We start from the raw sequence: 17,500 nt of genomic DNA, 5'->3' as shown, positions 1-17,500 counted from the left end.
TATATATATATATATATATATGTGTGTGTGTGTGTGTGTGTGTGTGTGTGTGTGTGTGTGTGTGTATTTACGATGGTATTTACTGTACAAAACATAAGGTCATGTTACACTAAAAATGAAGTATGCAATCAAATAACTAGTGGCAGCGGCCGTCATTCATAAGTTTTGAAAAATGAAGTGAGTCATGAATCACTCAGTGTAGCTTTTATGTGTATACGTTAAACGGCGTACTATATCTGCTGTGCATGATGGGAGTTTCATTCAGGGATTGAGAATGAATCGTGTTGAGAAAAAAATATATATGTTTATGTATGTATGTATGTATGTGGGTGTCTTTGTGTGTTTACAGATGTGTTTGTGTGTGTGAATGGTTTCAGTAGCATTACTGATAATTGCTTACATAAAAATGCAGTTTGTTGCAGTTTGAACTCATCATATGGACCTTCTATCCGACAATGATCACATTGAGGTAACACTTCACCAAGGACTATGGAGACCGGTAGTTATCGGGGGCTATGGTCAGCTTTTAGGTGGAACTGCCTTCTTCAGTAGTAGGATAAGTTATTTCGAGTGAGGAGTGTGGACCTCCATAACGACTGGGGTCTTTCTCTAGACGAGTCTAAGATCCCCGGTAAATCAGTGGAGCACTTGCAAAGAAGTCTTCAAGGCACAGTTGTGGGAGAAATTGTAATGACAGGTATGCATTGCTGTCAGATGTCTTTTCTTATGGCGGTTCTCTCTCCTTTTGCCATGCACTGTTTCCACCTTAGTTGAAAGCCTTTAAGAGTCTCAGCAAGTCTATAGGAGTGGGGTTGCTAGCCCAGTGCCTCCGTCTTGATTGCAGAGGACCCTGGTACGTATTCAGAGCTGGTTTTGCTGGTGAGTTAACCTTAGACCTAGATGACGAGAGCTCAGCTCTAGTCAACTTCGCCATAGTATCCAGTTTTCTTGATTACACCTTTCAAATGTGGTGGTGCGTCCGCATCCCACGAAAATACGTGACTTCAGGTTTGAGATATCAGGTTGTCAGCTGGCCAGTGTAATGACCATGGTTTGGCGTTTAAGAACAAGCTGTCTATTCATAGCCTTTAAGAGCGGTCGACCGCGGTAGAGGTAAAAGGTGGCTAGTGTGTTAAGCCGGCCTCACACTAGGCATTTTTTTCTCGAGCAGCGAGCCGTTGCTGCCGATAATTAAAAACCGGGAGCTTTTAACTCGAGATTTTAGCTTCCCGGCAGAACGGGAAGCAACCAGCACGAGCCGCGAGCCACAGCGTAGTGTAGACAAACAAGATGGCTGCTGCTGATAGGATGTACTCTCAGACCTTTGGCTTCTCTTCTCCTGAGCCACTCTCGAACCCACAAACGTTTTTTGTTACTCTTGCATTCACATAAGTTTCCGAGAAATACACCTCTGCAGCACATCTTGCAACAGTCCAGCAATTTCTGGGCGCCATGATGATATTAGCTGATCAGTTTTGTTTACTTGTGTGACGATACAACACTTTTGCTCGCGAGCATCGGCTGGATGCTGGCCAAAACCGCGAGCAAGAAATGACTAGTGTGATACCAGCTTAAACCTCTGACCAGCAGGGCATCTTGTCCATAGGTGTCCCCCTAAGTGTGTTAAAATGTTAAAGGGCTTAAGATCCCTGTTGTGGACTTTTGGACTAAAGTCAACCAACCGAAACGAAAGAATATTACATACATTGAATTTTTTTCTCTCCAAATATTGCTCTTTGTGTACCTTCGTATTTGTTCATCCAGGGTCAAACATACATTATTCATGCTCCAACTAAAACGTCTCTCTCCCTTTTTCTTTCCGAAATAACAGTTAAATGATTACTAATGGAGATCAATATGGACTTTTATCTCCTTACTGAATGGCAATTTTGCATTCCATCCATTTCCTGGAATGGACAACATTTTCTCATTCACGCTGATGGCGGGAAAAGTGCGAACATTTCCTGTTCTTACGAACTAAAATTATTTTCAGATATTATCAAATATTACACTGAATCACTGTGTATAATTTAATGCAACAATATGAATTATTAAGTATGGATGACATCTGTTTTTATACCTTAGGTACTTACCTGCCATGGTAAATACAATTACAGGAGTTTGCATATTATTGTTTGCCAACGTTAACGGCTCCATTCGGGCTCCTTACTAAACAGGTTATATTGAATGAGCTTCACAAATGGAGACGTAGTACATTCTCTCTCTCTCTCTCTCTCTCTCTCTTTGTTTTATGGCATTCATTCATTGAGTTTATCTATTTAATACATTTACTTGGTTTTTTAAATGTGCATCATGTAATGAATGCTGATGGACTTTACCTTTTATTTCATTGTAGTTACAAATTTTCATATCGAAATAATCCCAAAGATTGAATACTGATAGATTTCACCTTTTTTCATGGTAGTTACAACATTCTACATCAAAACAAACCAACAGATTGTAATAACATTATATAGAGTAGTAAAAAAATAGGTTCTGTCGTAATGATACAGAATACAATACATGGTACAAACTCTCTCTCTCTCTCTCTCTCTCTCTCATTATCAGCTCTATCGCATCACTGAAACCACAGCATAAATGGAAAAACCGAGAGCTAAAAAAAAAAAAAAAAAAAAAAAAAAAAAGCGCGAAATTAGATAACGTCTGTTGCAGTCGCATGTAAATGGGCACTCGGAAAAAAAACTACTTTGCATACTTGCCCTAGTGGCCAAATGAATCCGGGGCTACAAGCCTTTTTTTTTTTCCCCCTTTTTTTTCATCCGCACGAGGTCACATTTTTTTCCTTTTTGCACGTTCAACTAATGAATCATTCTCTTTATCAAATTATTAGGAAGTATGGGGTAACTTACGATTATCATGCACGAAATTATTTGCTTTGCAATGCCGTGCGGTTGACGTGCGTCGCGTTGCAGGAAAATTGACGATTATTTTGAAAAGGCAGAAATACGTCAAGTATTATTTATGATACATATACAGAGCCTCTTATACTGACCCCGTAACGAAGATAAGTATTATATTTTGAGAGAGAAAAAAAAAAACAGTGAATAGATAGCTCTATATGTATAAACCTTCCCGGAAATCGCTTTGCGAAGAATAGAAGGGAATATTGACACATGTTAATCGAAGTGGTAAGGTTTACGCGACTGCCAACAGGAAACCAGCGAAAGCTGTTTGCAGTTATTGGAAAAGAACATTGAAAATATAGCTGATGTAGGAATGGGAGAAACGAGAATAATCAGATAAACAAGGAAATGCTCAAGAAACAAAAGGAAACATACCGAGAATATGAAAGGAGCATATCGTAAATTATATAAATGGGATTATGTGGGATAATTTTGTGCCATGAACCGCCTCATATGCTCGTGAGTGGTGCTTGAAAGTCGGTTTTCCCTGAACAAATTCCTAACAACAACATGAATTATAAGACGAAAGTATAGCGATCACCGTTTCTACAGGATAATTGAACATTTACTTCTCCCTTCTAGTTTCCTGTTAGGGAAAACTATTTCACTGTCTAGAGGGCTGCAAATTGGCATGTTAATTATCCACCTTCCAATCATTAAACACAACAAATTGCAACCCCCTAGCCTCAGTAGTTTTTATTTTATTTAAGGTTAAATTTAACCATAGTCGTGCGTCTGGCATCGCTGTAGGTGCCAACAACAATAGGCTACTACCGAGCCTTGGATTGAAATTTCATGTGCCGTGGCTGAGAGTTTCAGACAGCATTATACGTTGTACAGAAAACTCGGTGCATCTTCTACTTGTTTTGTCATCTTGTGAGTTTGAGTATAAAAAGGATCACTTACAATTGAATGCACCAGTTAATCAGGACAGCCGTCAATATTATCCATTACTTCTGATTCATAATACCAGTTAAACGTATCCTCACTCCTGTTGACAAAGCTTTTGATCGGTTTCCTCTGGCGTCGCAAAAGTCCATAAGAATTCATCATCATAATGGCACTCTTATGTCAGCTTGTTATCATTTCCGAATCTTTCATCTGATATAAGGTTCGATTCCTATTGTGAGTTCTTTCTATAAGCTCTAAACAGACTTCATTTCGAGAAATGTTTGTGAACACATACCTCGCATCTATAATTATCAAAACTTTAGTAAATTGAAGTGGGACACTACTATTGAATACCTGCAGCCAGTGCTGATAATGATTCAGTTTGTGCCAAGTTTGATGACAACAGGCAGATATAGATGCAAGATGATATAGATGAAACTATTGAGCATGAGCAAATTGTAAATATATTTTTAATGAAAAATTTATATAAATATGTATCTTAAATTTCATTAAATCATTGCTGGAATTTCTGAAGATCTGATGTATTCCAGGATCTCGAACTTCCACGCAAACTTGTATGAAGTACCCTCTTTGATCTCGACAATTGTCATGATTTAAACGGGCGTTTGCGGATTTCCTCTAGGGCCATCAACTGAAAAGATTTATACCAAAGAGCTACATTCGTAATCGTCTTAAATTAATGCTCATTTCGTTGAGTGTCAGCATTATCGTTCCTCTGAGCGTTTGTGTGTGTGTGTGTGTGTGTGTGTGTGTGTGTGTGTGTGTGTGGTTGGGCAGTTATGAGTAATTGGTCTCATTTGTACCATGGATTACTGCCGTCGCAGATGGAGGAGCTTCCAGAAATGCTGTTAGGCGAACTGTATAACATTGTTTACTTTTAAAACTTCTATGGAGAAAATAAAAGAAATACAACAAATAATGTAGAATTAAAATTTAAGGGCCACTACATTTACCCACACTTCTCAGACACTACTTTTTAACTCAGTTTCTATGGAGAGGAGAAGAAGAGCAAACTGTAATCAAAGGTCGACATTTCACAAGCTCCTTTTTTTTCTCGATTTATCTGTGAACGAGGACAATATGAATGTCCAAGGTAATGTCATGAAGCCTTTAAAGTATCAAGGATAGCATAGACAGTGAACACTTCTTGTATACAGTGAAATCAGTGTAGATAGGAGAAGAAATTTTCAAAACACACTCCTGGCCCGGCCAGACCGGGCAGGCCATATGCCCTCAAGCTATGGCTGTGACGTAATAGAAGTGACGTCAAGAGCGTTCGGACGAATTGAAAATGGCTTCATTCTATACTCCACCCATTAGGAGAAAAGACTCCGTTAGTTTAATATTTTTGGGTAAACCGAACTTAAATGATGTTGATGATGTAATTTTTGAAAAGCTGAGAATTGATATTGAAGATTTGATTGGTGTTCAAGAAATGCGAGGTAATAAAGTGATCTTGAAGTTCCGGAATCAGTGTGTATATGAAACTTTTCTAAATAATTATGATGGAAAAGTAATTTGTTTACCTAATGGTCTGGAAGTGAAAGTAGTTAATTTCAGCAGTGTCTTCACATTTGTCTCAATAAGGTACGCTCCATTTGATATGCAAAACAGTATGTTGAGCGATGTACTATTAAGCTCGTACGGGAAAGTTATTGGGATACGTGATAATACTTCCACACTCGGCAGACGTAAAGGACTGTTAAACGGAATACGGACGGCTAAAATGGAAATTAAGAAAAACATTCCATCGGCGCTTTTCATAGGAGGACATACTATTTCTTTCATGTACAACGGACAGTAAAAGACATGTCTTAAGTGTGGCAGTGAGAATCATTTTGCTGTAGACACAAGGGAACGAAACACAAGGGAACGGACACAACATTGAGAAGGAAAGGCAAGATTCACTAAGTGAAGACACACCAAATGGTAATGAAACTGCACCTTGTGAGTTCACTGTTATCACGACGACTGCGGACGTTCATCAAGAGGACAGAAAGATAAATCTTAACCTGGGACACGGAACTGATCAAGGAAGAGGAGGACAAACTGATGCAGAATATATGGAAGACGGATTAATGGAGACTGGTGAAGATTTGGAAATTGCGCCTGGAAACGGAAAATGAAAAATTCAAATGGAAGATGATGTCAAGATGAGAATCTCAAAGAAAAAAATAGGAACTCAAAAATATTCAAGATCCGAAGGCAATAGTGATGAGGAAAATTGGAAAAAATTGAGAGATCAGAAGAGGAAAAAGTTGGAATCTAGCTAATTTTACGTCTTCAATCTCTCAATTGACTGTTTAAATGTGAACGGATTAGATGACGTAGGTAAACAAATGAAGCTGTTATCCTTGTCTAGGTATTATGATATAGATATTTCGTTAATGCAAGAGCATAATGTGAAGGATTTAAAAGCTCTGAGTTTTTTTCACAAATTACTATGATGCTTTGTTAAACCCAAGTAATAATCTCAAAGGAGGTACTGCAGTTTGTATAAATAAGTTTAAATCTTTGTCTGTCATTAGCAAGGAAATGGATACGGAGGGACAGATAATAGGAGCTAAAATATCTTGTTTAAATCATGAAATTCCAGTTGTGAATATTTATGCCCTTCAGGTACAGATAAAAAGAAAGAAAGAGAAGAATTTTTTAACAATAAAATCTTATATTATTTTCGTAAAAATGTTGAAAATGTAGTTTTCGGAGGGGATTTTAATTGTGTTACATCCAACAGAGATGTCAGTACAGGGAAGGACAATTTAGTGTCAAAATCATTGCTGACCTTCATAAAAAAATGTTGGGTTAAAAGATGTAACATGCACTTGTAAAGGCATTCCAAAATATACCTACATTAGAAAATGCTATGGTTCTAGGATAGATCGCCTATATTCTAAACAGTTATTCCATAATATGTTAAGTACTGATACAGTGCCTGTGGCCTTCTCTGATCATTGTATGGTCATAGCTAAATTCAGGATAGGCGATGTGCAAAAAGGAAAAGGATTTTGGAAATTGAATGCGTCTTTACTGGAAGCAGAAGGAATATGCGAAAACTTTGAATGCTTTTGGAGTCATGTAAAACTAAAAAAAAGACAGTTTTGAAAATGTAATTGAATTGTGGGAATTTGCTAAAAAGAAATTATGAAAGGTTCTTCATTAAAGTTGCAACGAGGGTATCAAATGAAAAATATGGTTTAATAGATTTATTGCAATATCGATTAAAATATCTATATGGCTTATGTAATGCTGGGAATGATAAATATGATGAAATTTATTCTTTGAAAAGTAAAATAAACTGTCTGCAAAATGAACTTTGTGAAGGAGTAAAAATAAGAGCAAAATTAAAAGATCAAGTGGAAGGGGAAAAATTGTCATCGCACTTGCTTGGGAAAGAGAAACAGCATAAAGGCAATTACCTGATAAAGAAGATAAAAGGTAAAAGTGGAAATATGCTAACCGATACAAAGGCTTTTCTCGTGTATCTTAAAGACCATTTTAAAGTAATGTATGTATTTATTGAAGGAAATCTCGAAGAACAATCATATTTGCTTGAGAAATACAAAAAGATGGTAGATGAAGAGGACAATACACTTTTCGAGGAGGAATTTGATATAAATGAGTTATGGGAATCATTGAATAAAATTAATAAAGGAAAATCACCTGGAAGTGATGGATTAAGTGTGGAGTTTTATAAACGGTTTTGGTATGTTATCAAAAACGATTTTCCAGAGGTAATGAAATGTATGCTGGAAGAAAGTAAGTTTTCGGAATCACAAAATTTAGGAATAATAAAACTATGTCCAAAAAGTGGAAATTTGGAAATGGTTGAAAACTGGAGACCAATCACTCTGTTAAATGTTGATTATAAAATTCTAGCAAAAACAATAGCAAATCGCTTGAAACTTGTAATTGGAAAAATCATATCACCTGAACAATATTGTGGTACTCTAAACAGATCCATAATTCACTGTAATAATACAATAAGAGACATAATAAATTATGTAAGAGAAAATCATTTGAATGCAGGGATGTTTAACTTGGACTGGTCTAAAGCTTTTGATAGGGTGAACTTGCCATTTCTTTTTAGAGTAATGGAAAAGTTTGGATTATCAGTGAAATTTATTTCATGGTTAAAAATATTATATAAAGAATGTAAAAATATGATATGTGTGAATGGACTATTTACAGACACCTTTAATGTAAGAAGGTCGGTTAGACAAGGCTGTCCACTATCAATGTTATTGTGTCATTTTCCAAGAACCATTGTACCTAGCATTAACAACCAATAAAAAAATTGTACTTCCTACATTACCAAACAATGACAAAATTAAAGTACAGGCATTTGCTGATGATACAACAGTAATATTTGCAGATGATTCATTAATAGAGATTCACTATGAGATAAAGAAATTTGAAGCAGCAACTGGCTCATTATTAAATAAAGAAAAATCTGTCATCTTAGGAATTGGTGAATGGTCCGGCAGAAGAGACTGGAAGGTAACTTGTTTCAAAATTGTGGACTGTGCTAGAATTTTGGGCATTTACTTCAGCAATTCGTATGCGGAAACTTGTGAATTAAATTGGTCAGGTACAGAGAAAAAAAAAAAAAATTGAAAAGGCAGTTAACATGTTGTGTCTAAGGTATCTAACACTTTACCAGAAAGCACTAATAATCAACTCTTTGATATTGTCCAAAATGTGGTATGTAGCTCACACACTTCCGTTAAGTAAAAAACAAGCTCAAAAGGTGAATGCAATTATTTTCAAGTATATATGGTGTGGTATGTATCGACCTATAAAACCCTGCATTTGTCAAAATTAGAAGGAGGTTTAGGGATAATAAGTATTGAAGAAAAGGCAAGATCAATATTCAGTGTAACTTGTTTAAAAAGTCTAATAAACTGTAACGGGTTAACCAGGTATTATTATTCTGTAAGACTGAATGGTATGTTACAATATGATAATTTATCAGGAATAGCATACTTTACCCCTGAATACTATTCTTTGGCAGCAGATGATATTAGGAAAGCATATCACAACAAATTCTTTCCATATATAAATAACAGAGAAATGTATTCAATCATTCGGAGGAAAGAAGCCCGAGTGGTAGAAAATAATTATCCCACACTTAAATGGAAAAATATTTGGGGGAATGTTAATAGCACATTCATTAAAGTGGAGGAAAGGGAATTTGAGTTTAGGTATATTCATGAGTCACTAGCAACAAAACAAAGGCTCCATATGTTGAAATTAAAAGAAGACTCACAATGTGACCAATGTGGTGAAAACGAGTATCAAATGCATATTTTTTACTTCTGTAGGGAAAAGAAAAATATAGTGAAAAGGTTTAATTCTGTTCTTAGGAAATGCTGTAAACTAAATGATTATAGTTTCTTGAAACTATTATTCTATGATATAGAAGCAAAATCAATTGTTGATAAAAATTCTGCCATTTTGTTGATCACCGGCTATTTGTATTGTTTGTGGATGTGTTATAAACACAACAATAACTGCCAAAATGTAATTGTTTTTTTTTTTAATAAATTAGAAACACAAAGGACGTATATTAAATGGGTTGGTGACGATTCGACGCGGCCGATTCGCCGCCGACAATTAGCCACCGCCAGTTCGTCACCAGCTTTCGGCCACTTGGGTCATTTCGCCACCGAAGACTATCCGCCACCAGATACTATTCACCACCAGAAAATATAAATACAGTGTGTATTGGGTTATTTCCCTTTACAACTTTCCATTTTTTTAGCCAATTTTATCTTTACTACTACAAATTAACAAAAAATAAAAAGATGTAAAAAAAATAAACAAACATTTTATTGGTTTATGAAACAAGTTAAGAAATCCCTCAAGATATTCCAACATTGTAAAATGTAACTGGTTTACATCAAAAATTCATTTTAAAAAATTATCAAAAATAAACAGAAACAAAGAAATAGAATCTTGAGTTCATTTGATAATTATGGCTATTCCTTTGCGATATTCCATAGCATCTCTTTCACCGTTGTATTCAAGAACAATTTTTTTGTTATTCTTTCGTCCGGGTTTCTATATGTTTTTTTTTTTTTTTAGCTTTAATGGTGGTGGGCAACCCACTATCAGCTGTTCCATATATAAATCTATTCCTTTTTTGTAATTTCATTAAAGTTCCTATGAATTTCCACGTGGTTGGGTGGTTTCGAGTTCAAAAGTAATTCTTCGATGATCTGATTCTGCGTGGTTATTTGTCCGACCTTCATCATTTAAATTTGCTTCCACTTTGGCAACTTGTACACTGGCTGCAGAAGCAGAATGGGTGTTTTCATTCATCTTCTTTATCACAGCGCTACTCTTGGTGTGGATCCGTCCATTACATCGCCCGTTTGTTCGCAGTGCCAAATTTTGAGGCTTGGATCTCTATTGGATGATTAATCAAAAACGTATATAAAGATATCGTGTTAAAACTTCTCTTTTCTCCGTTTGCTAAGAATGTCATTTTTGAAGAATTGAGGGAGACTGGAAAAAAATATTTGGAAAAGAAATAATTTGGTTTTCTTTGTTTTCAAACACTATAAAAAATATTATCTTTTCTTTAAAAGTGTATTCATTACATTTAACTACCAAACAACATAAATCTAAACAATGGAAACAAACGACCTGTTTGCGGCGGCGAATAGTCCTCCGTGACGAATAGGCGGCAGCAAAACGGCCTTGGAGGCGAACTGGGGGTGGCTAATTGTCGGCGGCGAATCGGCCGCGTCGAATGGTCCCATCCCCATATTATATATAGATATACAAGAGATATTTACAAGTATGTAACCAAAGTTTTTTTAAACTATACTTTTTGATTTTGATTTATATTGATTTTGAAACAAAATGTTATTTAAGTTTATATTTATTTTTTTGTATTAACAGAATTATCCAAATAATGTAACTTATTGGAATATAATTGTATTTTTGTAATAAAAGATAAAAAAAAAGTATCTATGAAACGTCACCGTATCTGGGCGCAAGTAAGTGAAAATCTAGGAGAAAATACTTCTGTCATTTAGGTCCCTGGACTTAGCAAAATTATGGGAAAAAATATCAATATGTAAGTTACCAGGATTTACTAATAGAAAAGGATCACGGGAAAGTAGCGAAAGTTTCGTGGTTTATTTACAAAATGAAATATTCAACTTAACGAGTACTTAGTTAGTCCTTAAAATAAAAACTGAAAAAAAAAGCTGGTAGAATGTGCAGCCAAAATAACATATTCTACCACTACCCAAAGAAAATGCAAATAACGGAGTGCCACTCAGTAGAGCAGTAGACATATCGCCTGTCGCCCTCAGAATTGGAAACGATAAGGCCCATCGAAATTGGAAGAATCCCAAAGTTTTGTACTTAAGGGAAAGAAACAGTCGCCGAGCCTCAGTCATGGCTTTATATATTGTTCCCGGAGCATCGGCCAGATTATTAAAAAAATCATCAACCATTCTAGTGAGTACCGACTTCCAGAGAACTGTAATAAAAATGTGTTGCATGGAAAGAAAGTGAATATCTCCCCGCGCTCCATGGAGCAGTCCTGAAAAATTATGTGTTAAATTTACGACAGAGACCCCAACTTGATACGGGAACTGAGTGGCTCAAGAAAAGTTAGGAATCTGGGTCATTGGTCTCGATTCGGTACTTCAGAGGAGAGACACAGTACTAAAAGAGAGAGAGAGAGAGAAAAAATTAGTTTACGACACATTCTGGAAAGAGGGTACAAATGGGGCCAGAATATATTAGCTTTATTAGCAGGGATAAGTCATGAATAAAGCAAATAAGAGAAATCTGTTCACCTGATGGTGTAAATTTTCAGCCCGATTATTCTAATGAAAACATCTGTGTTACCTTTACAGCACATTTAGGCGATTATGCAACCAGTAAAAATACACGCACTTCATTCCATTACCTCTTCTGTGATTCTGAGCAAATATTTGTTTGTTTGTTTGTTTGTATGGTGTTTTGACTCTGCTTGGAACCAGTGGTTATTCAGCAACGAGATACTGAGCAAATGAAACAGGGATACGAGTCATTCCCACAGCCAAAGTTCGCAGATATATACATCCCTCTTTCGCGGTTTCTTTGAATTTCCGAACTTCATTGTTAACGCCAGACTGCATTCACATAACAGTGATACCTACACGAATGGACATCGTGTCTGAATAGCATTTTGTGAAATGGGTTTTCGTTCCATACTCGTATTAGCTCGTATTCAGGAATCTCTTTGGTCTAGAGCAGGGATGTCCAACCTGCGGCCCACGGGCCACATTGTGGCCCACTCAGTGTTTGGATGCGGCCCACTATCGACTCTCATTAAAAAAAAAAGTTTTTAGCAAATTTATCATGTAGTGAGCTAGAGAGTCTTCATGTAAATTTAATTAAAATACTTTATATTTAATAAACAAAATAATAAACAAAAACAATTTAAAAAACAATATGATTAAGATGAAATTTACAACTGAGCATGCATACAAGTTTATAATATTGTCAGTTGCTTGGTTCTGTGATGAGGCTTAGCTAGGGCTGCGAACTTAGATTATTTAAAATCTATATTTAGATTATTTGCACTTCATTTACATTTTTAAAATTGTCATTTAGATTTTCGATTATTTTTGAGAATTTCTTAGATTATTTCTTACTATATTGACATAACAATAAATCATGATTGCCTCGTAGCCTACATAGAGACACAATTCATCATAAGTATCGTGACAACACCATGTGTGTTTTGAACGTAAAATTAGATTTTCTGATTTTATAAAGATTGAAATTGAGTTAAAATTATTTAATATCCATTTTCATTTCAATATGACAAAGCACCAGTTGAGTACCAACTTGAACTTATTGAGCTGCAAAGTCGGGAAGGTTTAAAAACTTTCCATAGAGAGCATACACTTCATTTATTTTATAAGAAATTGCATTCTCTCAATGAATTCAATCAAATTATAAATTTATCCAGAAAATTATTATGTATGTGGGGAAGTACATACTCTTCCGAGCAGTTTTTTTTCCAGCATGAAAAACACTAAAACTGCAGAAAGAAATAGGTTGACTGACAGACATTTAGCAAACATTCTTAGAATTAAGAATACATCCTTCGATGCAAATATTGAAAACAATATGGCTGGAAGACAAAGTCTAAAGTCTCATTGAATTAATATTGGTTAATTAAATTTAATGGGTTATTTTATATGTATAGCTACATATAAACATTACAATATTTACAATGTTGTAATAAAGTGTATTCACATGGTTTTGTTTTATATTGTTATTTTTCATTAAATTCTGGAAGACAAAGTCAAAATTCTGATTGAATTAATATTGGTTAATTAAATTTAATGTTTTTTTATATGTATAGCTACATATAAACATTGCAATATTTACAATGTTGTAATAAAGTGTATGCACATGGTTTTGTTTTATATTGTCCTTTTTCATTAAAATGTATTCAGATATTCTGGGGTTTTGCGGCCCAGTTAAATATTTAAGTTTGCAATGCGTCCCATTAAATTAAAAGGTTGGACATCCCTGGCCTAGAGAGTGCTGCAGCAGTCTTTGAAAAGAGAAGGAGGCGGGCCGAGAGAGAATTAGCCATTTCCTGTTCCAGAGTAGAAAGTTTTCTCTCGACGTTTGCTGGAACTAGCGTCTTTTAACGATTTCTTTGTGAAGTTAAGTAGGTTACGTTGCCTGCAAGTCGAACAGGCTAAGGTTCTTTACATAAGCGTGTTATAAACCATGTCAGGCTTTACGACGAAAAGGATAATATACAGGTTGTCCATAAAGTCCCGATCGTGATTGTGATTCGCTTCCCGAGTAAAGTACAGGGTGTCCATAAAGTCCCAGTACTTTTACAGGTATTTATTGCTCAGAAACCATACAACATAGAGTAATGCAGTTTTTTTGTAGAACGAATGTAAACTTGAGGAAATGTAGAACATTCTACAAAAACTGCATTACTCTGTGGTATATGGTTTCTGAGCAATAAATACTTGCAATTGTACTGGGAGACTTTATGGACACACTGTACTTTACTTGGAAAGCGAATCCCAATCACGATCGGCCTCTCTCTCTCTCTCTCTCTCTCTCTCTCTCTCTCTCTCTCTCTCTCTCTCTCTCTCAGTTGCCCTCCTTTCTTTCTTTCTTTGCCGAACAGTTTCAATAGGTCTGAACTGAGGAGTAGTACTATTAGCGTGATGAGGTCAACGCCAGGTACCTTGATAGCTGTCATCAAAGAAGCCTTGAAAATCTGTCACATTTGTCGAAGGACAAACTTTCCCCGATGAGTCATTCAGGTGGATGTCTCAAGAACCCTTTAATGGTAGAGACCTTATTGATCGCCTGAACTTACCTGTGTAAATCTAATGTTCATCTCCGCCAAGGAGGTTACGTTTGTTCTTCCATTTGTTTCTAAGCATGTTCGCGAGATAACGCAAAGGTGTGTCATTTTTTATGGATAATGGTACCTAAAGTTTAGTCTCGCGAATTGTTTAAAATGTTGCTAATTATATTTTAAATTTTTGAAAAGAATATGGAGTAAACTGTTTTGGGAAATGGGATGTCCACCCTTAATTGGACCGTCTTCTAAGCTGTCCCTTTAAGAATTGAATAAGGCCAAACCCCTTTTACCGAGATACAAAGCCACACAAATCATCTTGATGTTCGACTTCAAAGAAGTCTCCACCTTTTGGGACATCATACCAAAGGAAATATATTTTTGTACGAGTTGTTTAGGGGGATGTCTCAAGTTACTCTAATGAGAGTGAGAGAGAGAGAAAGAGTGAAATATGATACCCATTATTGACGAAATAGACTTAGGGATGTAAGGTATAACTTTACCACAGTTATTTATATTATATATTTTCATTGCTGCTTGGGGAAATAAGAAAGTATAACTTCTAATGCCACATTCATACTTTTGCTGATGTATGAGTAAAAATAGAATGGACTGTTGTAATCAAATTGACAACTTCTAACGGTTGCTGGAGTAACAAACATTAAACTAAAAGAGAATAGGATTGGTATATCTGGAACTCTAAAATGAAATTTGTGACATTTCTTTTGATTCTTGAGGGATTGTTGAGGTAATGACAAGGATGACAAATAATGAAGTTATATTTCTCGATCTAGGATAGCTTTTCAATTTCTCATTACTTATTTCCATTTGGATGTTTCTTAGCTAATTGACAGTTCTAGGTAAATTGATATCCCAGTCGATTCATTAGCTAGCTAAAATGTTTTTATATTACCCACGCCAAAATAAAATATTAACTTATACAAGGCCAGTTGCCCTAATCAAGATTGGTATCTTTAATTTGCATATCATTTACCCCGACAGCCATCGACTAATGACGGAATACATTGAACGTGCCACGTGATTTACACAAATCTAAAATCCGACTGAGGTTTATAACCACGAGCGTCCGTGGAAATGGAGTGTTATCAACACTCGTTGATGGAATAATTACTTGTTGAATTAGATTCTAGTCTTGTTGGAGAGAGAGAGAGAGAGGAGAGAGAGAGAGAGAGAGAGAGAGAGAGAGAAATCCAGTGGAATAATATTTGGGAAACGAGCATAATACATCAAAATATTACACTGTTTTGCCCGAAGGCCTTTCATTTGAGTAAAGATTTTGAAATTGACCAACGTTTAAGAGAGAGAGAGAGAGGAGAGAGAGAGAGAGTAGAAGGAGGTGGGTCGATGGGGTGGAGGATAGATAGAAAGAAAATAAGATAAAACCAGATATAAATGTTAGATACATTGATATATCGCACTATAAAAGGAGTTCCTCTCTGTCTTCAGAAAGGGATCATGACTAGTGTGTCTACATTTCCTCAGTATGGTCACTTAACATAAAGGAAACACACATTAACAACGCGCGCGAGCGTGCGATTTCACAATAACGCTCGCGGCATACACACACATACACACACTCATATATATATATATATATATATATATATATAAATATATATATATATATATATATGGATATATATGTATATATATATATATATATATATATATATAACTATATATATATATATATATAGTATAATATATATAATATATATATATATAATATCATATACAAAGAGAGAGAGAGAGATGAGAGAGAGAGAGAGAGATTGGCGAAGATGTAGTCTCTCCTGGAATTGTCTCATTTAACTATTATTATTATTATTATTATTATTATTATTATTATTATTATTATTATTATTATTATAGTAGTAGCCCTAGTAGTGGTTAACGTTGCAATAACGAAAACACGAATTATAATTATAACGAACCGTTTTAACGCTATTATCTTGATCATGATCTTTCTCAGAAAAGTATCATCATCATTATTATTTCTGAAGTAAAGACCATATTTTGCAACTCTTCAGTATTTATTGGCAAAATCTAAAACAACCTATAAGCTTTTCCAACTGTATTTTCATATTTTTTTTTCCATTTTTATCCAGAATTTCATTAATATTACTATTTCGTGTTCCCAGTCATATATCTGCAGACACCTTTTCCCCAGCTCCAATGTTATCCAGTGTGGGTCAAGTGCGAGAAGTGTTGGCAGATCCATCGTCCACCAACCTTTGTCTGTTATCGAACAAAATAGAAGACTCGACCATCTGGTTTTCCATTTTTTTTTCTTTCTGTGTGATCTGTCGACTTCACTGCATAGCGTGTGTTATATGGTTAAGAAATATTTTATTATTACTGAACTGATTTCTACTGATATTTAGCCTCCAACTATATATCTTTTGTTCCAAATAAAGGCTTGCAATGTAAACGGATAATTCCCGAACGTTTAACGGTTTGTATTCCTAAAAAAAAGGGTGGTTGGGTTTGTTGGTTGTCTTATGTAAGGGCTATTTTTAGTTTCGCTGTCTTTGAAAAAGTTTTATTTTTCCCTCACTTTTCCTCTATTACGTATGAGTATCCTCTTTTGAGGTAGCCTCTTTTCTAAGTCTGAGTTCTTTCTAGTATTTTTCAAGATTAAAATGTTTTTTCTAATTAATGATAATCATATTACTGGAAACATATAATCCAGTATTCATATTATGAACTGGACCCCTTCGGGTGACAGGAAATGGGAATGAAGTCTGGGAATGAGTGGAGATTTGTGGAAGTAAAAGTACAGGAAAGGCGTAATGAATTAAAAGCGACCCAATTTTTAGCTGAGTATGTTTCAATTCAGACAATCGATTTATTTATTCATCTAATTATTCCCGTCATTGTAAAGCAGATTTTGAAAATATTAATGATGTGCTGTGGTCTCATATACCCAGACACTTACATGAAAATCAGCTACTTGAAGTTATATGAAGTAAACATACATGGAAATTTGTAAATGAATAAATTGTGTACTTGTCATCCATCTCATACTAGGCATTAACATGAAGACACGGCAGACATTATTTATACTTATGCCTGCTTATGTAAATTGATCCTCTACAGATGATAGTTATTTGCAATGCATAAATATTCAACATGTGTTTCCGTTAATGCATTGGACATTGTGAACCAGGCACGCGTTGTGAATAAGAATAAAAGATCCCAGACGAGGTATAATTCAGAGTCTAGACTCTGCAATTCGAAGGTTTTCCTTCCGAGCGAAAACTAAACGTGCCCCGCATAAGCTGCC

Source organism: Macrobrachium nipponense, chromosome 32 (genome assembly GCF_015104395.2).
Source record: "Macrobrachium nipponense isolate FS-2020 chromosome 32, ASM1510439v2, whole genome shotgun sequence".
In the NCBI taxonomy this organism is placed as follows: domain Eukaryota; kingdom Metazoa; phylum Arthropoda; class Malacostraca; order Decapoda; family Palaemonidae; genus Macrobrachium; species Macrobrachium nipponense.
This window is presented reverse-complemented; position numbering follows the sequence as displayed.